Source organism: Leptonychotes weddellii, chromosome 12 (genome assembly GCF_054177405.1).
Source record: "Leptonychotes weddellii isolate Sample4059 chromosome 12, ASM5417740v2, whole genome shotgun sequence".
In the NCBI taxonomy this organism is placed as follows: domain Eukaryota; kingdom Metazoa; phylum Chordata; class Mammalia; order Carnivora; family Phocidae; genus Leptonychotes; species Leptonychotes weddellii.
The window spans coordinates 72,387,479-72,399,793 of NC_138380.1; positions in this window are offsets into that span (position 1 = coordinate 72,387,479).

Here is a 12,315-nt window from a genome sequence, read left to right on the forward strand (position 1 = left end):
ACCCTGCCCCTCTAGCCGCCTTCAGTATGTTTCCTATAGTTAAGAGCATCTTAGGGTTTGTCTCTCTCTCTCTGATTTCATCTTACTCTATTTTCCCTCCCTTCCCCTATGATCCTCTGTTTTGTTTCTTAAATTCCTCATATGAGTGAAATCATATGATATTTGTCTTTCTCTGATTGACTTATTTCCCTTAGCATTATACCACCTAAGTCCATCCATATCATTGCAAATGGTAAGATTTCATTTTTTTGATGACTGAGTAATATTCCATTGTATATAAATAGCACATCTTCTTTATCCATTCATCTGTCGATGGACACTTGGGCTCCAGTGTTTATAGCAACAATGTCCACAATAGCCAAACTATGGAAAGAGCCAAGAACTGACTCTTAAATATAGAGAAGAAACTGAGAGTTGCTGGAGGGCAGATTGGGGGGAGGGTGGTGGGGATGGGTGAAATAGGTGATGGGGATTAAGGAGGGCACTTGTCATGATGAGCACTGGGTGATGTATGAAATTGTTGAATCACTATATTGTATACCTGAAACTAATACAACACTATGTTGTCTATACTGGAATTAAAATAAAAACAAGAAAAAAAAGAAACTGGTTTGTGTATCTTTTCTTATTGATTTGCATAAGCTTTTTGTAAATTAAGAAAATTACCCTTTTGTTATATGCATAATTTTTTTCAGCTTGTTATTTTTCAGTTTTGTTTTTGTAATATGTCTATTATCATCCAGAAGTCTTCTTGTTGTTAATTCTATAAGGTCAAACTTTTCAATCTTTTAATTAATGGCTATTCCAAAAGCCTTTCCATGTTCCAATTCTATGAATAGATTCATTCATACTTTCCTCAGTTTTATTAATCTCCTCAGTGTTGTTTTTTTTTTAACGTTTTAATCCTTTGAGCATTGGGAACGTATCTTTTTTGTTTGTTCCCATTAGCAGTACTTTCTATACCACTTACTGAATAATTTTTTGTACTTGAAAATTTAATATGCCACAATTATCATCAATCTAATGCCCCTAGGTGCTTGGATCTATATATTAAAAAAAAAGAAAGTCTCTGTTTCATTGCCTTGACTCTTTTTTTTTTCCTGGGTTCTATTGCCTTAGGTATTGTCAGTAAGAATACAAAAGTTGTACCTGGTGACTTTGCTTTGAAACTATTTATTCAATTGATTTTTTTTTTTATTATGACTCCCTAGAGGTGAGCAGAGGTGGAAAATACCTGACTTTTCCTGGGCACTTGCTTATGTCACCTCGTTGAGTTGTTTGATTGATTCCTAACCATAACTCTTCTATGCAGGTATTAATTATCCAATATCACAGATGAAAAAAAAATCAGCTTCAAAGAGGTCAAGTATCTTGTACAAAGTCACATAACTACCAAGTGGCAAGGCTGAGATTCAAACCTATATGTGTCTGCCCCTAAAGCCTACGCTTCTCCCACAATCCTAGGGTTTCTGTATCTCGTGTGAGATACAGGGTCAAGGACACACAGGGACAGGGTCATCTTCTAGCAGTAAGCATCACATAGAGAGTTGGAATTTGAGGAGGAATACTAAATATTAGAAGGGAGGTAGGAGTAACCGGCATGGAATTCCTAAATCTCCTAGAGAACAGAGAATATTTGAGTTGGTGTATAGGGTATGTAAAGGAACTGAAGGAGGAAAAAAAAAAACCCCACAAAACTCAAAATGGAGTTTGAGTCAAGTGGTAGAGAGCTTTGATTACCTGGCTAGAGAGGTGGTATTGTATTTATGGTCTAATTAGAAGGAAAGCTTTTCATTGTATGCAGGTGCGAGGGCTCCTTTGATTTCACTAGGGCAAGGGTCAGCAAAGTATCTCCTGCAGGGCAATTTCGACCAGCCCATATTTGTTGTTGTTGTAAATAACTTTCAGGGAAAGGTAACCACCCCCATTGGTTGACATATTGTCTGTGGCTGCTTTTGTGATACAATGCAGAGTTGAATAGTTGCATAGAGCCTGAAAAGCCTAAAACTCTGTCCTCTGTAGAAAAAGCTTGATAACCCTCATACTAGGATATTTTCTCAAAAGGTCACTAGAGCTGACATGCATGAAGAGATCAATTTTGTTTATATGAATAAAATGTCAGGAAAGGATTTTCAACATTGATTCCACATTGATTATTTGATTCTCCAATTCGTGTCACCATCTAAAAATGCTTGAGGCATCTTTATCCTAAAACTGGTATTTATTTAATTTTGTTTTATGTAATGACACAACTTAAATCATTTGGTGTATTTGGAAAAGTAAATAAAAAAGATATGTCGAAACACAAATTGATCAGTGAAGTTGTTTATAAGGCCTGGATGTGTCCTAAAATACTCTGAAAACCACTCTTTAAACTTTTCACCAATATGAAAAAAATTTAGAAATAATCCAAGGGATAGATCAAGAATAAAAAAACGAGCATCTAATACACAGAAATAATATTGCCTATACTATGTAAATTATGTTACTCTCGTTCAACAAGAGGAGGTCAAATGGACTTCAATGGTACTGATTATTTATTTGAATTTTCATTATTAAAACACTTGAGTCATTAGCTAATTAGTGTAAAGTGCATTTGTGAGATGTAGGAGAGGAAAAACGTCCCTGGAGTACATCAAAAGTGATGTGGTTCCAAGCGCTGACTGAGAGCTCTTAGCACTTTCCGGCTCTTCAGCTCCTTAACTGGTGACCACATCCTGGGGTGCTCAGAGCCTCTCCTCCAAATGTCACTTTGCTGCTGAATGACATCTTCCTTCCAAACGTGTAGGGTTTGAGTTGTTTCTAAATCAACTGTGGATAATTTGTAGAAAATGTGAACACAACAATGTAGGTGTGTTTTAAATTGATATGGAGCAAAGATTAATGATATGCTTCTAATCAAGTTAGAAAATGACTTCCTATAATTATCTACTTTAAGAATAAAGTCTTTCATATTTAAAGGAGAACTAGATATTTTATCCATGCTCTAGACTTAACCTTGGCACTACTGGGGCCAAACGCTTCTTGGCTGTGGGGCTATCCTGTACATTGTGGGATGTTTTCCAGCATCCTTGGCCTCTACCCATTGGATGGCAGTAGTAACCACCCCTATCCACCTTCCTAGTAGTGACACGAAAAAATGTCTCCAGACATTGTCAAAAGTCCCTTGCAGGGCAAAGTTGGCCCTGGTTAAGAACCACTACCCAGGACAAAGATGTGTGACAGGCTGTGTGAGAACACGTGTACCTCATCATCTAGTTAATAACCAAAACCATGGTTTTGACAGGCAGCCTGCTGCTTTTAGATCTGCTCTTTTTCTTGAGAATTATATCTGCTGCTTGAGCTCCTCTCTCCCTCTCCCTCTGCCCCTTCCCACCACAGATGCACGTGCTTGCTCTCTCTCAAATAAACAAACAAACAAACAAATAAATAAATACAGGAGAGGGAGATGCCATAGATAGTTTATAGAAATAGTGATGAATATGTTTTGAAATTTGGGATTTATCTTTTTAGACAAGAGGAAACCATCGAACATTTCTAATCAGTAGAATAATAATGTCCTATATTATTCATTCTATCATTGACTGTCCATACTTACTGCCTATTAAGAAGATTTTAATGGCCTTGTAACATTATTTAAAGATGTGGATTGGATCTGTGTTTAAATGTCTTATTTCTCAGAACAAAATCAAAGAATGGATGTTTTTCCAGTAAGCTTTCAACTTTTCTAATATTGAATTTATTACTTTCAGAGGTGTGATCCTAAAAGTAGAGTAACTTGGGGAATTACTCCTTACTGAATAGTGTTAGCTTTTCCTTCTTGTTGAAATATTGCCAGTGACAGTGTACTAAGGTAGTGTTTCAGGGACTAAGATGACAGGGAAAAATAATAATAATAGCAAAAGCACAATAGTGTGCAAGTCCAAAATTGTCATTGGAAAGGATTCTGGAAATGGTAGACTCATTTCTTCTTTATTTGAATTCTATTTGGGACTCATAAGGAATTGCCATTTTTCCAGTGGGTCTGGGTAGATCTATTCCATTGATGATAATGCCATCGTTTATGGATTTCCTGAAAGCTGTTTCTTGCTACAGAACACATTCTTAACTGATAAATTAGGACACTCAGCCTTTCCAACGATTGTGTAGCCATCATCATCATCATCATCTTATTATTATTATATAGCAAGTGGCTCTGTTTTCATGACTATGCTCTGAGATACAGTCTTATCCATCCTAACCATGATACATGGCTATACTCAACGGCAAAGGGATACAGAGAAAATGAGTTTTAGGCTTTATAACCTCTGTACCCTCTATGGCCACTCTGTCCAGTTTTGTGGCCATTTAAATTTAAATCAATTAAATTTAAATAAAATTTAAAGTTTAGTTCCTGGTTCTTAGGAAGCACATTTCAAGTGTTCGAAGTTACATGTGCCTACTGGCTACCGTATTACATGGTGTAGCAGACATGGAACATTTCCATCAGCACAGAATTCTGTTAAAAAGTGATGCTCTATAGTAAAGATACGCTAGAGGGGGCGCCTGGGTGGCTCAGTCGTTAGGCGTCTGCCTTCGGCTCAGGTCATGATCCCAGGGTCCCGGGATCGAGTCGCACATCGGGCTCCCTGCTTGGCGGGAGGCCTGCTTCTCCCTCTCCCACTCCCCCTGCTTGTGTTCCTGCTCTCGCTGTCTCTCTCTCTGTCAAATAAATAAAATCTTTAAAAAAAAAAAGGTACGCTAGAGGGCTGAAGTTCCATCAAACTTCCATCATGCCTCACAATGTCTAACATAGGGAAGATCCATGTTCAAGGGCTCTTTTAAGAGGTTGTTAGTTACTTATCTATTTTTGTTGTAACCCAAATATTTTATCTCCTTACTGATTAACATTCTGTATTTAGAATGGGAAAGATAGCAAATAATGAGTAAGTTAAAAATAGTGACTGTGCTCTAAATTTGTCTAAAATTCAGTGGAATCACCTACAAACCTTGGTCCTCTACTGCTACTATAAAATTCAAGGAAAGGCATAAAATAAACAAAACAGAAGCCTCTCAGAGATTTAATGTCACTATCTGTGCCAGCCATTCTATAAAATATTAATGAGGACATTTGCTGTAATAAATGTTAATACATTCTCTTGAACGTGTGAACACTGGCAGATGATTCTTTATAGTGATATTCAGTAGTAGGAAGAGTTTATTAAAACAATATATTAATTTTCAGGAAGCTAAAAATAATACTTAAGTTCATATCTGCTGTTTTTAAGAGTTTCCTACGGATTTTTTTTAATTGGAAGAAGGTAATATTTTGCAGCAGAAAATGTCTGAATCCAGGGACCAAAACATTGGGTCCATAAAATACCTGAATCTTGCTCTCATTCTCGATAACATTACTACAATCAGGAAAGGATAACAGGCATCTTTGGACTTCCATATATGAATAAAGGACACATTAACCCATCCCTAGTTACTTTATGGACATGAATTAAAATCTAGCATCACTCAATATGTGATATTGAGAGAGAGTTCAAGAAACTCTCTGATATACTAAAAGCCAACTCTATACATAGAGAAAAATCCTCATTTCTATAAATAGAAAAAAGAATCCTCATGTGAGAAACAATTGAATGGATACTGTCTTTTCTGATCTCTTGATGTAATGACTGTGGTCTATATGTTATTTTTGTGATATTTTTTGGACCACTCAAAAATGAGAACATAATTTTGAAATTTGTTTTAATCTATAAATCACATAACTGTTGATATGTAGGTAACTGTTACGATTTTTGCAAACACTAAATTTGCCTTTTGCAAGGTTGATGATTTTGTCTGATATTTCTGGTTATGGTCATAATAATGTAAATTTATCTTTCTGGAAATTAGGTAGTGAAAGTAGAGAGAAATGCTCTCTAGCAAACCAGAGTAGGATTCGGAATTCTAAACCAGTGATTCCCATAATATTATAATGGCATGCCAAGAATATTATTGAAAGCCCTCTGCCTTATATGGCACAACTTATTTATTCAACAAATATTTATGGAATACTTTCCTCAGGCGAATCTTTGTATTGCCTAGTTTGAGGGGCCACGGGAAAAGTTAAAAACACAAAACAAGTCAACAGTTGGTTTGCAGTCCATAGAAGAGTCATTTTATTCTGACAGCGTATTGGAATCACCTGGGAAGCAACTCACTGTTTCCTCCAAAACTTGTTTGCTGAAGCTTTAGCTCCCAATGTGACAGAATTTGGAGCTGGTGCTTTTGGGAGGTAATTAGGGTTATGCGAGGTCATGATGTCAGGATCCTCATAAAGGGATTGGTACCCTTAAATGAAAAGACAACAGAGAGCTTTTTTTTTTTTTTCTTTCCCCCCCGGAGCTTATGCACATGATTAAGTCACGTGAGTACAAAGGAAGATGGTAACCACTTAGAAGTCAAGATCAGAGGCCTCAAAAGAAGTGCCTCCCTTGCTTGCCTCTTTCTCTTGGACTTCCCAATTTCCAGAACGGTAAGAAATACATTTTTTGTTTGTTTAAACTATCTAGGTTATTGTACTTTGTTATGGCAGCCAGAGTGAGCAATATAGAAGCTAAAAGATATACAAAAAAACAAACGACAGAATCTCCTACCTATTCCCACTTTCAGATGTTTGTGTTGGTTTTGTCTTGCTCTCAGGGCATTGGTATTTTATTGAAAGCTTTTCAGATGAGTTTACTCTGTAGCCAGCTTTTCTTTCTTTCAGAAGTACTGTCCTAGAGAAGGAGTCTCGATGTATGTTTGTTTTTCCACTTATGCACTCCTGATAGCTATAACCCTCCCCACAAAAACCTCTCAGTGAGAATTTCACTCTGTAAGGAGAGCGGTGAGCATAGCTTGCAAAGCTTTAAGGAAGCTTCTTGGACTGATGGAGTCTTTTTTTTTCTCTACTTGCATTGAGAATCACTGTGTAAGATAAAGAGCTGTTAGGACAGAAGATAAATTATTTTCATGAGCTTTTTGAGACAAGAATTGTTTTTTTGTTTGTTTTTTTTTTTTGGAAGTTCTTTTGTGTGCGTGTGTGTGCCCAGGTGATAGGAATTGACCTAATATGGGACGCCTGGGTGGCTCAGTGCATTAAGCGTCTGCCTTCAGCTAAGGTTATGATCCCAGGGTCCTAGGATCAAGTCCCATATCGGGCTCCTTGCTCAGCAGGGAGCCTGCTTCTCCCTCTGCCTGCCACTCCCTCTGCTTGTGCTCTCTCTCTCTGGGACAAATAAATAAATGTAATACTTGGAAAAAAAAAAAAAAGGAATTGACCTAGTGTTTAATGAAAGGCAAATGTACCTTCTTCTACACAGACACCCTTCATTTCCTCCAGGTTCTGAGATCAGTTGAAGTGGAATTTGGGGGGGGAGTCGTGGGAGAGCAGGGTAGGAAACATGAAATTTCTCAGCAGGTGCACTGTCTCAGCATGCACAATGTTTTCCATTTTGGGAAGTCCCACAAATGTTTGCAGAACTTTTCAAGGAGAGTGGGTGGTCCTAGCCTTCAGGTGGGAGCGAAAACAGGAATTTGGGGTTATTGAGTATACTTTTTCAGCCATAGCATTGTAAAGTCTGGACTTAAAAGTTGAGTCATTTATATCTTTGTATAAATTTAAGCTGTGGTGCCATTAGTAATACCCATAATTTAGAAATAAAAGTCTAAGTTCCCACCGAAGGAGTTTTAGTGTCAGGGGTTAGTGACGGAGGCAATATTAGTTCCTTCTCCCACCCTCTCCTAATAACTTAAAATCATACTGTACACATAATTGGAAAAACAAGTAACATTCTTCTCCACTCTCCAACAACTCTTAGCAGGGCAGGATGGTACTTTCCCAAGGAGTGTTACCATATCAATACAAGAAACCATTTCAAAGCTTTGAATCCCGAGACAATACAGGGAGGTAAGAGCTGATGGGGCACTACCAAGAAACTGCATCACAGAATGGGACGAATTTGTTGCTACTGCAGACTTTTACCGTTTTTGAGCGTCTTCATTTGCTAACTTTTTTTGGGGGGGGGAAGATTAATGAAAGAATGGCCACATTTGGTGCAAGGTAACTTAGCAGCAGTGGTTTTCAAAGGGGTCAAAAGTGGGGTCAGTTGCAGTAGATCACCTAAAACTCTAGGGAAAAGCTAATGACTTACCCACATCCAGTCCGAAGGATTTGACAGCTCTTGGTGGGGTCTAGTAGTCCCAGCTTAAACACCCTGCAGTTGATTTGGATGCAGACTCCAATGTGAGAACCATTGCTTTAAAATAGTATCAGCTGTGGTGCCTGGGTGGCTCAGTCTCTTGATCTCAGCTTAGTTCTCGATCTCAGGGTCGTGAGTTCGAGGCCCATGTTGGGCTCCATGCTTGGCATGGAGCCGACTTAAAAAATAACATCAACTGCAGGAAGGTGGAACAGTTGGTGTAGAAATAAATAATTCACACAAAATGAACACCTACAAATAATAGGAGCAAAGATAATAAGCCTGCAGGACCCCTACTTTGTGACAAGCACTGAGTCTCTAGAGAACACAGGGGGGTCTTCATAAGCATTGCTGAGGGACAGTATGGCACAGTGATGAAGAGCATAACCTGAAGCCAGATTCTCCAGGCTTCAGTCCTCACCTTTACTATTTAAGAGCTCCATGCTGTAAACAATTTCTTCATCTGCAAAATACCTAACTCAAAGCCTTATTATAGGGATTAAGGAGTTAATATGTGTAAAGCATTTAGAACAGTGCCTGGAACATACAGCTCTAAGAGTATCTGGTATTTGTGTCTTTCTCAGTATATAATGTATAATTTTATATTAAAAACCCTTATCCAGTTGTAAGTTTTCTATTTTTATATATGTAGATGCTACATCTTAAAGAGTTTAAATAACTTGATGGCTTAGTCAGGATCCTTTCAATGACTAGTATCAAAAATATAAAAAATGTACCTTTGAAACAAATAATACATTACATGTTTAAAAAAAAGACAAATACTTATGTTGTTCGTGTTCCAAAAATAAATAAATAAATAAAATAAATTAAAAAAAAAGAGAGTGGGAAGGGAAAAATGAAGGGGGGAAATCTGAGGGGGAGATGAACCATGAGAGACTATGGACTCTGAGAAACAAACTGAGGGTTCTAGAGGGGAGGGGGGTGGGGAGATGGGTTAGCCTGGTGATGGGTATTAAGGAGGGCACATACTGAATGGAGCACGGGATGTTATACGCAAACAATGAATCATGGAACACTACATCAAAAAAAAAACCACCAAAAAACAAAAATAAAATCTTATATGGAAAAAAATTGCTTTGAATATTTAAAGGGAATTTATTGGTGTGTGTAGCTAAACATTCCAGAGAATCCAGATCATGTCTGCATTCTTGGTGTTCAGGTGATTGTATCAGGACCTGTGTTCTTCCCATGTTATTTCTTCTGAGAGGATAACTGCGTACCCTCTTTCCACCTCATCCCTTCTGCTGATGCCGAATAAAGTGAGTGATAGACTTTATTCTTATATGGGGACCCACAAAATGGAGGCTGTCCCAGCAACCCTCATCACAAATCAAAACCTACGTCAGCCTGCATTTATGGTGAAACACCTGTCAAGGAATCCTAACATACACCAATCACAATCCTCCAACTCAGCCTTAGCTAGCTTGCCTAACCTTGGAGAAGAGAGCCTGCTAGCCTTATAAGGAAATCCCCAGGCCTCCTAGCCAAGCATGCCCTGTTTTTGTGTAGCCTCTTCTAATACCAGTTGTGAGGCCCTGTACTCCCCCAACCTGCCTGCCCCCTGCCCCCGTCCCTGGATTGTATCCCCGGAATAAGGACATCAAACTTATAACAAATTGTTTTGGTTTTGTCATTTGATAGGAGGTTCTCTTCCCCAGGTTTTTTTTTTTTTTAATTGAAGTATAATTGACACACAGTTACACTAGTTTCAGGTGTACAATATAGTGATGTAAGGATTATATACATTTCACAATACTCACCATATAAGTGCAGTGAATAGTAAACATCTGTCACCATACAAAATTTACTATGTTGATATTGACTGTATTCCTTATGCTGTACTTTTCATCCTGGTGTCTTAGTTATTTTATAATTGGAAGTGTGTATCTCTTACTCCCCTTCACCTGTTTCACCCACCTCCCCGCCCACCTCCTCTCTGGCAACCAGCAGTTCTCTGAATCTGTTTTTGTTTATTCATTTAATTTGTTTTTTAGATTCTGCACATTAGTGAAATCATGTGGTATTTGTCTTTCTCTGACTTCACTTAGTATAATACTTTCTAAGTCCATCATATTGTCATGAATGGCAAGATTTCATTCTTTTTTATGGCTGGTTGAACAATATTTCATTTCACAGACACATTAAGTCTGCTTCATCCATTTATCTAACAGTGTACACTTGAGTTGCATCCATATCTTGGCTATTAAAGCTGCAATAAACATAGAGGTGGTACATAGATCTTTTTAAATTAGTACTTTTGTCTTCTTTGGGAAAATACCCAGCAGTTGAGTTTCTGGATTTTATGATATCACTATTTTTAATTTTTTGAGGAACTTTAGCCCCTGGGCTTACCCACAAAAGCCTGACTTGGATGATGTGCCTGTCTTTGAGCCAAGTACAGATTATTTGGCCTGGATCACATGACCATCTTTCCAACTGCACATCATATCAGACCGACCACCCAATCCACAGCCTCTTTCCTCAGAGGGAGGTGAAAAAACTCAGGGTTCCTTAACAGAAAGAAGGGAAGGGGAGTAACGGTAGGAATGAAAACAACAGGTGTTGCTTACATGTGCCTGGGGTCATCCAGGTTTCCAGTGGTAGAGCCATTCCTCTGCTTAAAGATCCCCATCTGTTTGACTTGGAAGGCATGCTCTTTCGTGCTCCCAAATACTACTTGAAATTAAATATTTTTGCTATTCACTATGTGCTGATCAATGTCCTAGGTCCTAGGAATGTAAAGCTATTTAAGACCCATCCTTGCCCTGAGGAGCTTCATTTAACGGTGGACACAAGTGTAAAGAGAAAATGACAGTGTCTGGATTAAGGTGCTCAGAAGGAGGCATGAAGGGCTCATTAGCAGCAATTAGAAGTACTTGCTATATGATCATTAATCATCAACCCACACTTCTGAGCTCCAAGATCTGCACTCTCCTTTTGCCGGGGAGCTCCAGGGTAGAGAGAACAAGTTAACATCTAGGATGTATCTCCTGGAGGAGGGAGAAATTCTCCTCAGTTACTCTGATTTGATCTGTGGAAACACTGATGTTGATAGTCAGTTTCAGGGAAGTTACTGCATGAGTTAGACAAAAAGGAAAAAGTCACAAAAATTAAAGCTGCTTCGATTAATTTATTAGAAGAGATACTCTCCAAATGTGGGTATCTTGATCCTAAAACCCCCAAAGGTTTTCTCCAAATTTTTTAGTGCTTCAAAGAGAACCTGAGTTCATTCACAAAGGAATAAAAACAAGTTCATTTTCCCTTGGTGCTTAATGGTGAAACTGTTCATTTGATATAAAAATGACACATTGGGTGAAACCAGCTCCATCCGGATAAACTACAGAGCTGACTGAAGCCTCACCATGCTCCAGTCAGAGCTCTGCATTTGACATTAAAATGCTGTGCTTGGCTGCAAGTCAGAAGGACCAGACCAGAGCAGACAACACAGACTCTTCCATTCATTTCAAGTAAATTTCGTGACTTTATAACGAAAAACAAACATGAGCTGAACAGCACACAGCATTCTTCAGCTAAATTCATGAGATGAAGGGAAGAATGCAGTGGTGATGCTGTTAGTCTGATTGGGTCTTAAATGAAGATTATGGTACAGAGATGGAATGAACACTCTTGAGGCATCTTATGGGACTTTGTGAGGCCATGTGTTACACATTCTAAGGCTATTAGGTTTGTTCTGCACTTCAGAGGTTCCAGCTTGTTAATGGACTAGTTCAGCTGCTGGTCTAGTCTGGCAAATTCTTGAGGAGGAATGGGCAGCCGCCCTCTGCTCAATAGCATCCACCTCTCAATGGTCTCATTTTCCACAGTCTGTCATGGACATCTGCTAAGGGAAATTTTTGACTTAAAAAAAAAACATAAAAGCATTCAGAACTCAACTGTGGAAAGAGGGATGTGAGAAATTTTGAAAATCAACTCTATATATTTTGATAATAAACAATAGAAAGTAGACCTTGTATTTAGAACCTAAAAAGAGTAAGGCTTAGCTTTTGACAGAATTGGCCAATGCATCAAACAAAGTGACAAATCATTTGTGTAGAATCATTGGCTTCACTATTTCAGTAGC